Genomic DNA, 9,349 nt, shown 5'->3' on the forward strand with positions numbered 1-9,349 from the left:
TCAACATTAATATTGTGTAAGAGATATCTATCCCTTATTAATATCGTGTAAGGGATATCTATCTCTCAATAATTTTGTGTAAAAGATATTTATCCCTCATTAATACTACTAGGAGGAGATGACTTTCAAACCTCTCTATTCAAGAAACATAACAAAGTTCAGAGGCTATATATACCCTCTAAACCACTGAAGTAAAGGGTACACACTTTTTTTATTCTCTAAAATGTTCATACTTTTATTTTCAAAGCATTTATCATGCATAACTAAGAACAAACACTCTTGTTCTTATAATTAAAAGCTCATTCTCTTATTTATTATAATCCCTTATTAAAAGTAATTAATTTTATCACTAGAGGGTCTTTGAATCTCACTAAAAGGGATTCTTTTGTAGGTGTCATGGCTTTTATCACCAACCATCAATTTCGTGAACTATGAAGAATGTAATATTAAAGTGAACATGTGATTACCCCTTATTCAACTTAAAAAAACCTATTTCCTAAGCATATTAGATATTTGGAACATCACCAATTAGCAAAAAAGATCAAAAAGCCATCAACAATTAGTTTTTGATATCCCTAATCATTATCAATAATAGACAATCAAGATATGTCTGAGATGGAAAGCATTACGAACCCCCTATAGTTGTTGGCACAACTGCTCTATTAGAGCATCAACAACTCTTCAATCAAGTCTGACTCCTTACTAAGGTGGTTCTAACCATTCAAAGAAATAATCAAACCAAATGAGCTTGGTACAATAACTTAAAGCCAGCCTCTATCATGGGTTTCAATGACCTCTGTGTTAAACTTTTATCATTGTTTAACTCTATTATACCAGTTAAAATAAACTTTGCAAAACTATAACATCACTCAATCATGAGGATGGTGTATATTTTTATGATCCTGATAATGGTACAAATTAAGTTTTTTTTAGCATGAAGAACTACTTCAATGATTAAGAATGTTCCAAATTAGCTTGGAAGGCACAATTTACTACAAATACTGAACGTGCACTGTTTGTAAGAGAATAAAAAAGTTATAAAACCTTTTTATTGCTTTAAGTTAGAATATAATCTCTCCTATTTGTCCAAAGACTTGGTGAGAAAAGCAAATACAGGCTGCATATTTTGTCAACTTCACGAATGTCGTGTCTTGAGAGCTTAAAAGCTTTCAACAAGTATAAATGGAATGTTGGTTCAAATCTTAAAACAAGTGAACTATTTATGGCAACTATCCTAGAAAAAGTGAGTCAATTACCCATAAGACATCTACCGGAGAAACTCTGTTTCTCCTTACCTATGAAACTAAGACCATAATCTTAGCTAAAATTGGATACCCAAGTCATTGAGCACTTTAAAGGGTAATGACAATATACCATAGTCATTGAATAAACATGTAAGTTTTTTATATATATAATTAACATATTCAATGTAACAATGTTTTTATTTTCTCTAGGTAATGCCTAAGGGCCTCTCATCAACTCACTTTGGAAGAGATTGATAAAAAAATCTTTTTAGTGCGATTGCACAACTCTCCAAAGAAGGGATCGACTTAGTCTCTTTAAGGAAATAACCTTGAAAACCTTCTAATGATGAGATTGACTTGATCTCATTAGTGCGATTGCACAACTTACCTTGGAATGGATTGACATGACCTCTTTAGTGTGATTGCACAACTCATCAAAGATGAGATTGATTTGGTCTTCCTAGTGCGATTGCACAACTCACCTTAAAAAAGATTGATATAACCTCCTTAGTATGATTGCACAACTCACCAATAATGGGATTGATTTGGTTTTCCTATTGCAATTGGACAACTCATACTGAAAGGGATTGACACAATCTTTCTAGTATGATTACACAACTCACCAATGATGAGATTAACTTGGTCTCCCTAGTGCGAATGCATAACTCACTTTGGAATGGATTAATATGGTCCCTTTAGGGAAATAGCCCCAAACTCTCTAAAGGATTTGATTTGGTCTCTTTAGTGCAACAACATCAATTTTAGTGTAATGCCTAAGGGTATCTCACCAACTCGTTAGGGATTCATTCAAACATATAAGGATATACTTGCAACCTAGATTTCCTCTTGATTCCAGGTAGAGGGTGAATCCTACTGAATCCTATTAATGTTAGGTAAAGTTTTACTAAATCCTACTAAGGTTAGGTAAATTTTTACTAAGTATGGGTGTTAGATCTATACAAACGGTCTAAAGGATTCACTCCCAAATATTTTTCTAAGTATAAGCGTTAAACCCATACAAACTTTTGAAATTTTTTCTAAGTAAGGGCATTGGACTCTACATGAAAGTTACTATGAAGCTTGATATAAGTCTATAACATAGAAATGAAATATTAAAAATAAAGTTCATAAACTAAAAAGAATATATAAAGGATAAACCCCATGGGACTAGAGTTGTTGACATGGCTATGGAAAGATGGAGGGCTATGACTTAAATATCTAGGCCAGGCTCATCCACAAGGCATTCCCCATGTTAGGTAGTTGCAACCATAATAAAAAACATATCAGCAAAGTCTGGATGAAAGGCAACTTTAAAGCCCACTTGCAATCATCTTGATTGATTGAAAAAGTACAGGCTGGACATGACAAGGAAGATCTCATCCCTAAACATCATGGACAAAGTAATAGACCATCCAAAAAAATAACTAAAACTCTATAGGAGAGTTCCTCAAAGCCTCTAGTCGTGCCTGAGAGCTCTGGGCTTCTTCCTTGATAATAAAGAGTTCAACCCTCATACCATCTTAAGTGACCTTCACCTCAAAGATTCCTTATTTTAGGGCATCCATTTTCTTATAAAATCATCTAAAGCTACTTTTCGGTATAACTCAGCTAAAGAACAACACCTTTCATGTTATTCTTCATAGAGGCATAAGCCATCTTGAAGTTCTTTTGTTTAACCTCCACAACAACTTTCTCCTTTCTTAGCCACTGATGCAACCATATTATTCAATAGTTTCACCCATATTTAACTAGTGTTTTGCCTATGTTTTATATATAAAATGCCTTGATATTCTTTGTTTTATGTTTTGAAGCCACTTTTGGATGAAAGATGCAAAAAGGAGTAAATTGGAGATAATTGACAGATTTGACCTTCAGTCAATGTTTTGTACAGAGCGTGAGCTCTAGAGGTTGAAATAAAGTGATTCCAGTGGAATTAAAAAGGTAACATCCATACCTTTCTGGACATCTAAGGCAAGAAAATAAAATAAGGAAGAGCATGGAAATCGCAGCCTTCAAAGTCAAATCTCGCAATCTGCCAGTGTTGACCTTCGGCCATTCCAACTTGAATATCTGGAGCTACAGAAGTCCAATTGATTCAAACTCAATTTTGTTGGATTCATGACTCAAAGTTATATAAACGCTCAAAATTTCAGCCAAAAAAGATATCATATGAGGGAGATATGATTTTTCAAAGATGACATCTGAATTCTGCCAGCAAACAGGTTTCGTGAAGAAACGAGTCCAAATTACATTCCGAAGCATCTAAACCGATATCCAAGTTTTTATTTCAGCAATTTAGCTCCTCTAAGTCAAAGCTTGAAGATTTCATGCAAGGCTATTTCTTCTTTTTTAGGAAAATAGTTATTGAAGTACTTAAATGTAAACAGTCTACTTAATGGAGGACTATTTTGTAAAATAGAGACCTAGGGTTTCCTAGGATATAAAAAGAATGAGAGAAGAGAAGTGGGGCAGCCAGCCAAGGAGAGAAAAACGCCCCCTTCCTCTAAGAAACCCTAAATTATGCATTCTTCCTTCTTTTTGATTAGTTGTTCAACAAACATGCAAGGCTAAACACTTTTTCTTGGTTGCAAGGACACGGAAACCTTCGGATTTCAAGAACTGTGAGATTTATTTTACCTTTTCTTTTTAGTTTATATGATGAATATGTTTGTTCTCCTATGCTTATTTTTCCTATGATTGTTTATTTTAATTGCTAGAGCGGACTCTAAGTTATTATTGTAGACAATCTATTGTTAAGTTTGATATCAAAACCGGAGTTGTGGTATATGAACTTGTGAAGCAACTGAGTTTAATAATTATGGCGGATCTACGTTATTAATCTTAGGGAGAACATTCAATCAAATCAAACATAGACTGCGGACAGTTATGTTTTCTTGATTAATCAACTTATCTAGTTCTTAAGGCTGCCATTGAATTAAATTACTAGTGCGGACACTGTGGTTGTTTGATGGTTAGGGCTAGTTATACGGCGGATCCGTTAACTAACCAATGTTAAGAAAAGATAAATATTCAGAATATAAATTGATGTTTTGTTTCCATGATCAGTTCTGATTTCTGTAGGTGGATGTGTGCTTGTGACCAAGGTTTGTTCTCTTGATAATTTTCTAATTTTATTAAATTTAGTTTGATAGTTTTCTGTTTTCTTTTGCTTTAGCCTAGATAAAGTCCAACCCCCCCCAAATTGCATATCATCTAGCATAAAAATCTGACTTGAATCTTCCTCGTGGGATCAACCCCTTGCTTGCTCTATACTATCTTGTGTGTTGTGTTTGAAGCTAGGGTAATTAATTTGTGCGACCGCGACATCGCAACAGCCACTGAAGGGCATTCTATTCTTCCTAATATTTGGTAATAGCCTTCCTTACATGGTTCCTCTTGGCTATCTAGTGTCTCTTTGAATAGGCATACATCATGAAAGTCTGCCAAAGATAATATAGTTAGAAATAAAAATGATAAAATAAAATAAATAATGGTTATAACTCTCATTACACATCAACAAGATATCTGATAGAACAATGAGAACCCTCTTTAGCTGTTTTACCACCTTAAGGCCAACCTCTTTAAGGTTAGACCTCTCACTAAAAATGGCTTTCATGGCTTGCCTTTCCTCCTCAGTTAGGGTGAGGAAAGTGAAGGGATTTCGATGAAGAACAAGTCTAGTAAAACCATCCTCAAACCTCTATAAAGCTTCTACATGAGCATCCTAGGAATATGTCCCAATAAATATAGCCTATACAACCTAAATTAAAGGCGGAGACAGATGGATTCTCATAATCAAAGAAGCCTCTACAGTTGATGCTAGAACACTAATCTCTATAAGGGTAGAGACTATCTTTTTACTAAAGTGGGCAATAACACCTGCAATTACTTTAGAGGGGTTAGACCTGCGTGACCCCTAACTAGGGAGTATGACTACCCCTAGCTTTAATTTTTATAGGATTTCTAGCTCCTGCCATTTTTTTTAAGAATAGAGTCCTTAGGAATAGTAAGCTTATATATGTTGATGGGGTCGTGCTTTATCTCTTCTTCAATCATAATTTCACTCACATCAAGAGATGAGAACCCCTTCTTTAATATAGATAAACTTCCCTATATAGACCTAGCTGAAGTTTCTCCTTGTCCTTTAATTGTTAACCCTGCATAAAAATAAAGTAAAAAATGAACTTAGAAACATGAAAAACAAATGATAAATAAGCTGCATACTTTATAGTGTGGTCTGGTAGTTCCTTTTAGTCATTTTATTGATGCCATATTTGGTTGAGTTCGATACCTATACAACACATGATTTCTCCTCATCCAAGCTCAAATAAGGCTTACCATTCACCTTAGAGGGAGGTACCATCAAATAATAAAAGCAACCCCAGATTTGTTGTATCCTATCTCCAGGGTTGGCTAACCCATTATACCTTAATATTAGTCACCTCCCCCTGTATGTTTTGACATCACAGGCTTGCCCTATAGAGTCCTCTTCATAGCTCTTGCATGTCTGTTGGCAAAGGTAAAAAAAACTAATATCGGTCATTGCCACCATTGGTCCGGATGACCAGATGGTAACAGTTTTTAATGAGTTTAAGAGTAGACTTGATTCCAACAAGCTTAAAGAATTTATCAAAGGCAATTGGGATTATCCATCCATTAGGATATAGTTGGCATGGACCTAACTCGTAATACTTGAATACTTCCCTCATAAACCTATTGAGAGTGAAAGTATACCACAACTTATACATGCATATAGGGGCTTTAATTTCAAATTGACATTAGGAAAAGCCCAAGATTAGTTGGTTGATACACTCAACCCTAACAGGAAGTTGAGTTATATACTCTCTTGGCTGCTAACCATGATAAATGCCACCACCTATACACTTAACGTGCTATAGGAATTGTCCTTAGAGGCTTGAGGTAGTCTGAGTTTCCTTAGCAACGATGTTGTTACCCATTTTAGTGCCCTACACAAATATACAAAAAAAAGAAAAAGAGAAAAAAAATGAAAGAATAAGAAAAAGGAAATACATTTTTTTAAAAAAGTTAAAAAACAATATATCAATGGAGAGAACATGAAAAACACCCAAAAAATCACTATAGATTGGTTAGGAAGAATCAAAATATACAAGGTTGGAAAAATTAACAGTCCAATATGGACTAGTGAAGGCTTCTAGAATTGAAAAAATTGAATTTGGTAAGAGAAATTCAAAATTGGATGTTTAAGAACTCAATTTGAAAATTTCAGGGTTTAGTTGATTTTATTAAGGGATTAATTACAAGAAAAATTGATTTTTGAGTTTAATTGAGGCTTTAATTGAAAGGAATTAAAGTTTGGGGGTTGAATTGTGAATTTTAAGAAGCTAATTTAGTCAAATCAAGGGGTTAATTGCATAAATATTGAAGTTTCATAGGCAATTAGAGACTTGATTAAAGAAATTCAAAACCAATGATCAAACTGTAAAAGGCACAAGACTTCATAGATTGAAATCAGCAAAACCAAGGGTCAAATTGAAGAAAATTAGAAGTTTACTAATCAATTGAAGGTCAAAATACACAAATCAAGAACCAAGAATCAAATTGAAAAAAACTGAACTTTGGGGTTAGCAATTGAGTTTGACATGGGTGAATTGCACGAAACTGAAAGTTGGAAGACAGTTACAAGTGCAATTAAAAGAAATCAAAAGATGAGGGATTAAATTGAAATTGGCCAAATATCAAATTAAAAACTATAATTTTAAGGTTTAACCTAGACTATATGTCACTCAGATTTAATGAAATGATTGAGTGACACATCGTTCGATCATTTTTCATCTTCTTCTGTTAGCAGTTTTTAACTAATCAAGTAAAAATTTTTAGGTGAATGAATATGGCATCTCCGACTACCCTAGGGTTTTTAATCACTACCATTTAATTGAGACATACCACCTCTACAAGGATATGCTACTCCGATCAAACATTTACATCTCGTTTTCTTTAGTGAACTTATTAACATCTTATCCCTAATCAATCATCATTGTATTTGCATATTCTAGGCTAATTGAGTTAATACCTTAAATAAATGAAAATGAAGACACAAACATCCAAATCAAGTAAGGTTAGATCCAAACAAAAGGTGTGCACCCCCTCCACCACCTTCAGGTGGTTTCCAATGATGATGATGTCGGAGTTGCTCCAACTAGGCTTCAAAAGTTGTCAATTCAGTCAGCCATGACCGTGATACCTATTATGCAAAAATCACTTATTTTTCTTGTGTATTCACACGTCAAACCTTCTTAGTGGGTTCTTATCAAATGGCTGAAAACTTTTTTATCAAGATCAAAAGACTAGAAATAGCCCATTTCTTTGAATTTTAGCAAAACTACTAAGAATCCCCAAAACCAAAACCAAAACCACCATTGCAAAACCAAGCCAAGTACAAAACTTCTAATTATTAAAAGTTGTTCAAAACCCTCCCATTTTGATTGGAGGGTTAAACAATGATTAATTATGATCAATTTTTGATTGAATCCATAAAAAACCCCCCACCAAAACCCTATAAATAACCCATGGAAGATTAGAGCTTAAAAGTAGATAAAATGAGAGAAAATTATAATAAAAATATCCTATTTATGAAAGTTCATGAGTTTAGCACAATGATTTTTTTAGCTTTGAAATGGTAGAAATTTATGGAGGTAGAGGTTTGCAAAAGAGAGCAAAAGAGCAGCTGCCACTATTTGAGCTTAGAAGGTATTAAACCTTCATCTAACATAGCAAGTGATGTCTATAAGCACACCTCTAGCTCTTTCTTGTATTTTTAATGATGTTTTGAGCTTGTTTTAGTGTTACATTGTATCGATCTTAGATTTCTATGAATGCATTAAAATATTGTTTTTCTTTGCTTAATTCTACTTTATATATTGGTTGTTAATGTTTTCTGGATGTTTAAAAAATATTTGGATATTTCTTTTGCTGAAATGGAATACTTTTTGGAATCTGCCAAACATGGCAATAGGGTTTTTTTTTAGGCTTGTCAATGCATGTTCTTGGCTCTTATGTCTTGTTTGAGTCTTGTAAAGTGTTAAAATGTTAATTTTGAATCCCACTTTTTTTAATATACTTTTTGTTTAGTTATGACAATTTTGAAAATTGAAATTTTATGCATGTTTTCTATGATTTATTGTTTTGTTGTTGTTTGTATAGCAATATGGTTTGTGTGAACCAAAAAGACTTGGTTTTAAGGCTTGAAATGCATTTTCTAGGTTTGGTAGTGGCTAATGCATTTCTGAGCAAAATCTGGGTTTGTGTTTTTCATATTTTTCCCAAAGAACATTACTTTAGATCTATGATTTGGACTAGTCTTGGTCCATTTCTTTACACTAAACACTTTATTAGACTTGATTAATTAATAATCTAGGGTTAGTTTGCATTAATAACTATTTTTTAAGTTTTAATTTTAGGGTTTTGTTTTTTGTGCCAAAACCTATTTTGGCCAAATTGAGTTTATAAGAGATAATCGTTGATGTTGAAGGTTTGATCATGATTTAATGATTGCTTCTCAACATGTCTATGTCCTTGGATTGTTCATATCTGGTTGGTTTGAGAGTCATGTTGTTGGGTTCTCTTTTAATGTTCTGTATTTGTTTTTCTTATTCTTGAGTTTTCTGGGTTTTGATCCATTTTTGACAAAAAAAAAAATGTTTTTATGTTTTTGCATGTTTAATCTATTTTGGGTTTTTGTTTTGATTTTGGTTTTTTTTTTTGTTCAAATAAGTGATCTTTGGTTTGGTTTATGGTTGAATCAAAGATTTCGGATCAAATTCAGGTTAGACATGTAAGGTTCTGTTTGATTTTCAACCTTCTTGATAAAGGAAAATATATTTTTGCCAGACAAGGCCTTAAAAAATAAAATAATTTCTTAAAAATATATCAAAATTTATTTGCTTATGGCAAAAAATCCTAAAAAGTATTTGAGCATTTTTTTTCTAAAAATCTAAAATACTATGGTATGTTTTTAAAAAAACTTGCATGGATTTTACAACAAGTTTATAAAATTCCAAAGGAGTTTGGCCTATATTTGAAAAATATAAAAAAAATTATTTTTGAAAAAAAATATAGTATCCACT

The sequence above is a fragment of the Populus nigra genome, chromosome 19, assembly GCF_951802175.1.
Source record: "Populus nigra chromosome 19, ddPopNigr1.1, whole genome shotgun sequence".
In the NCBI taxonomy this organism is placed as follows: Eukaryota; Viridiplantae; Streptophyta; class Magnoliopsida; order Malpighiales; family Salicaceae; genus Populus; species Populus nigra.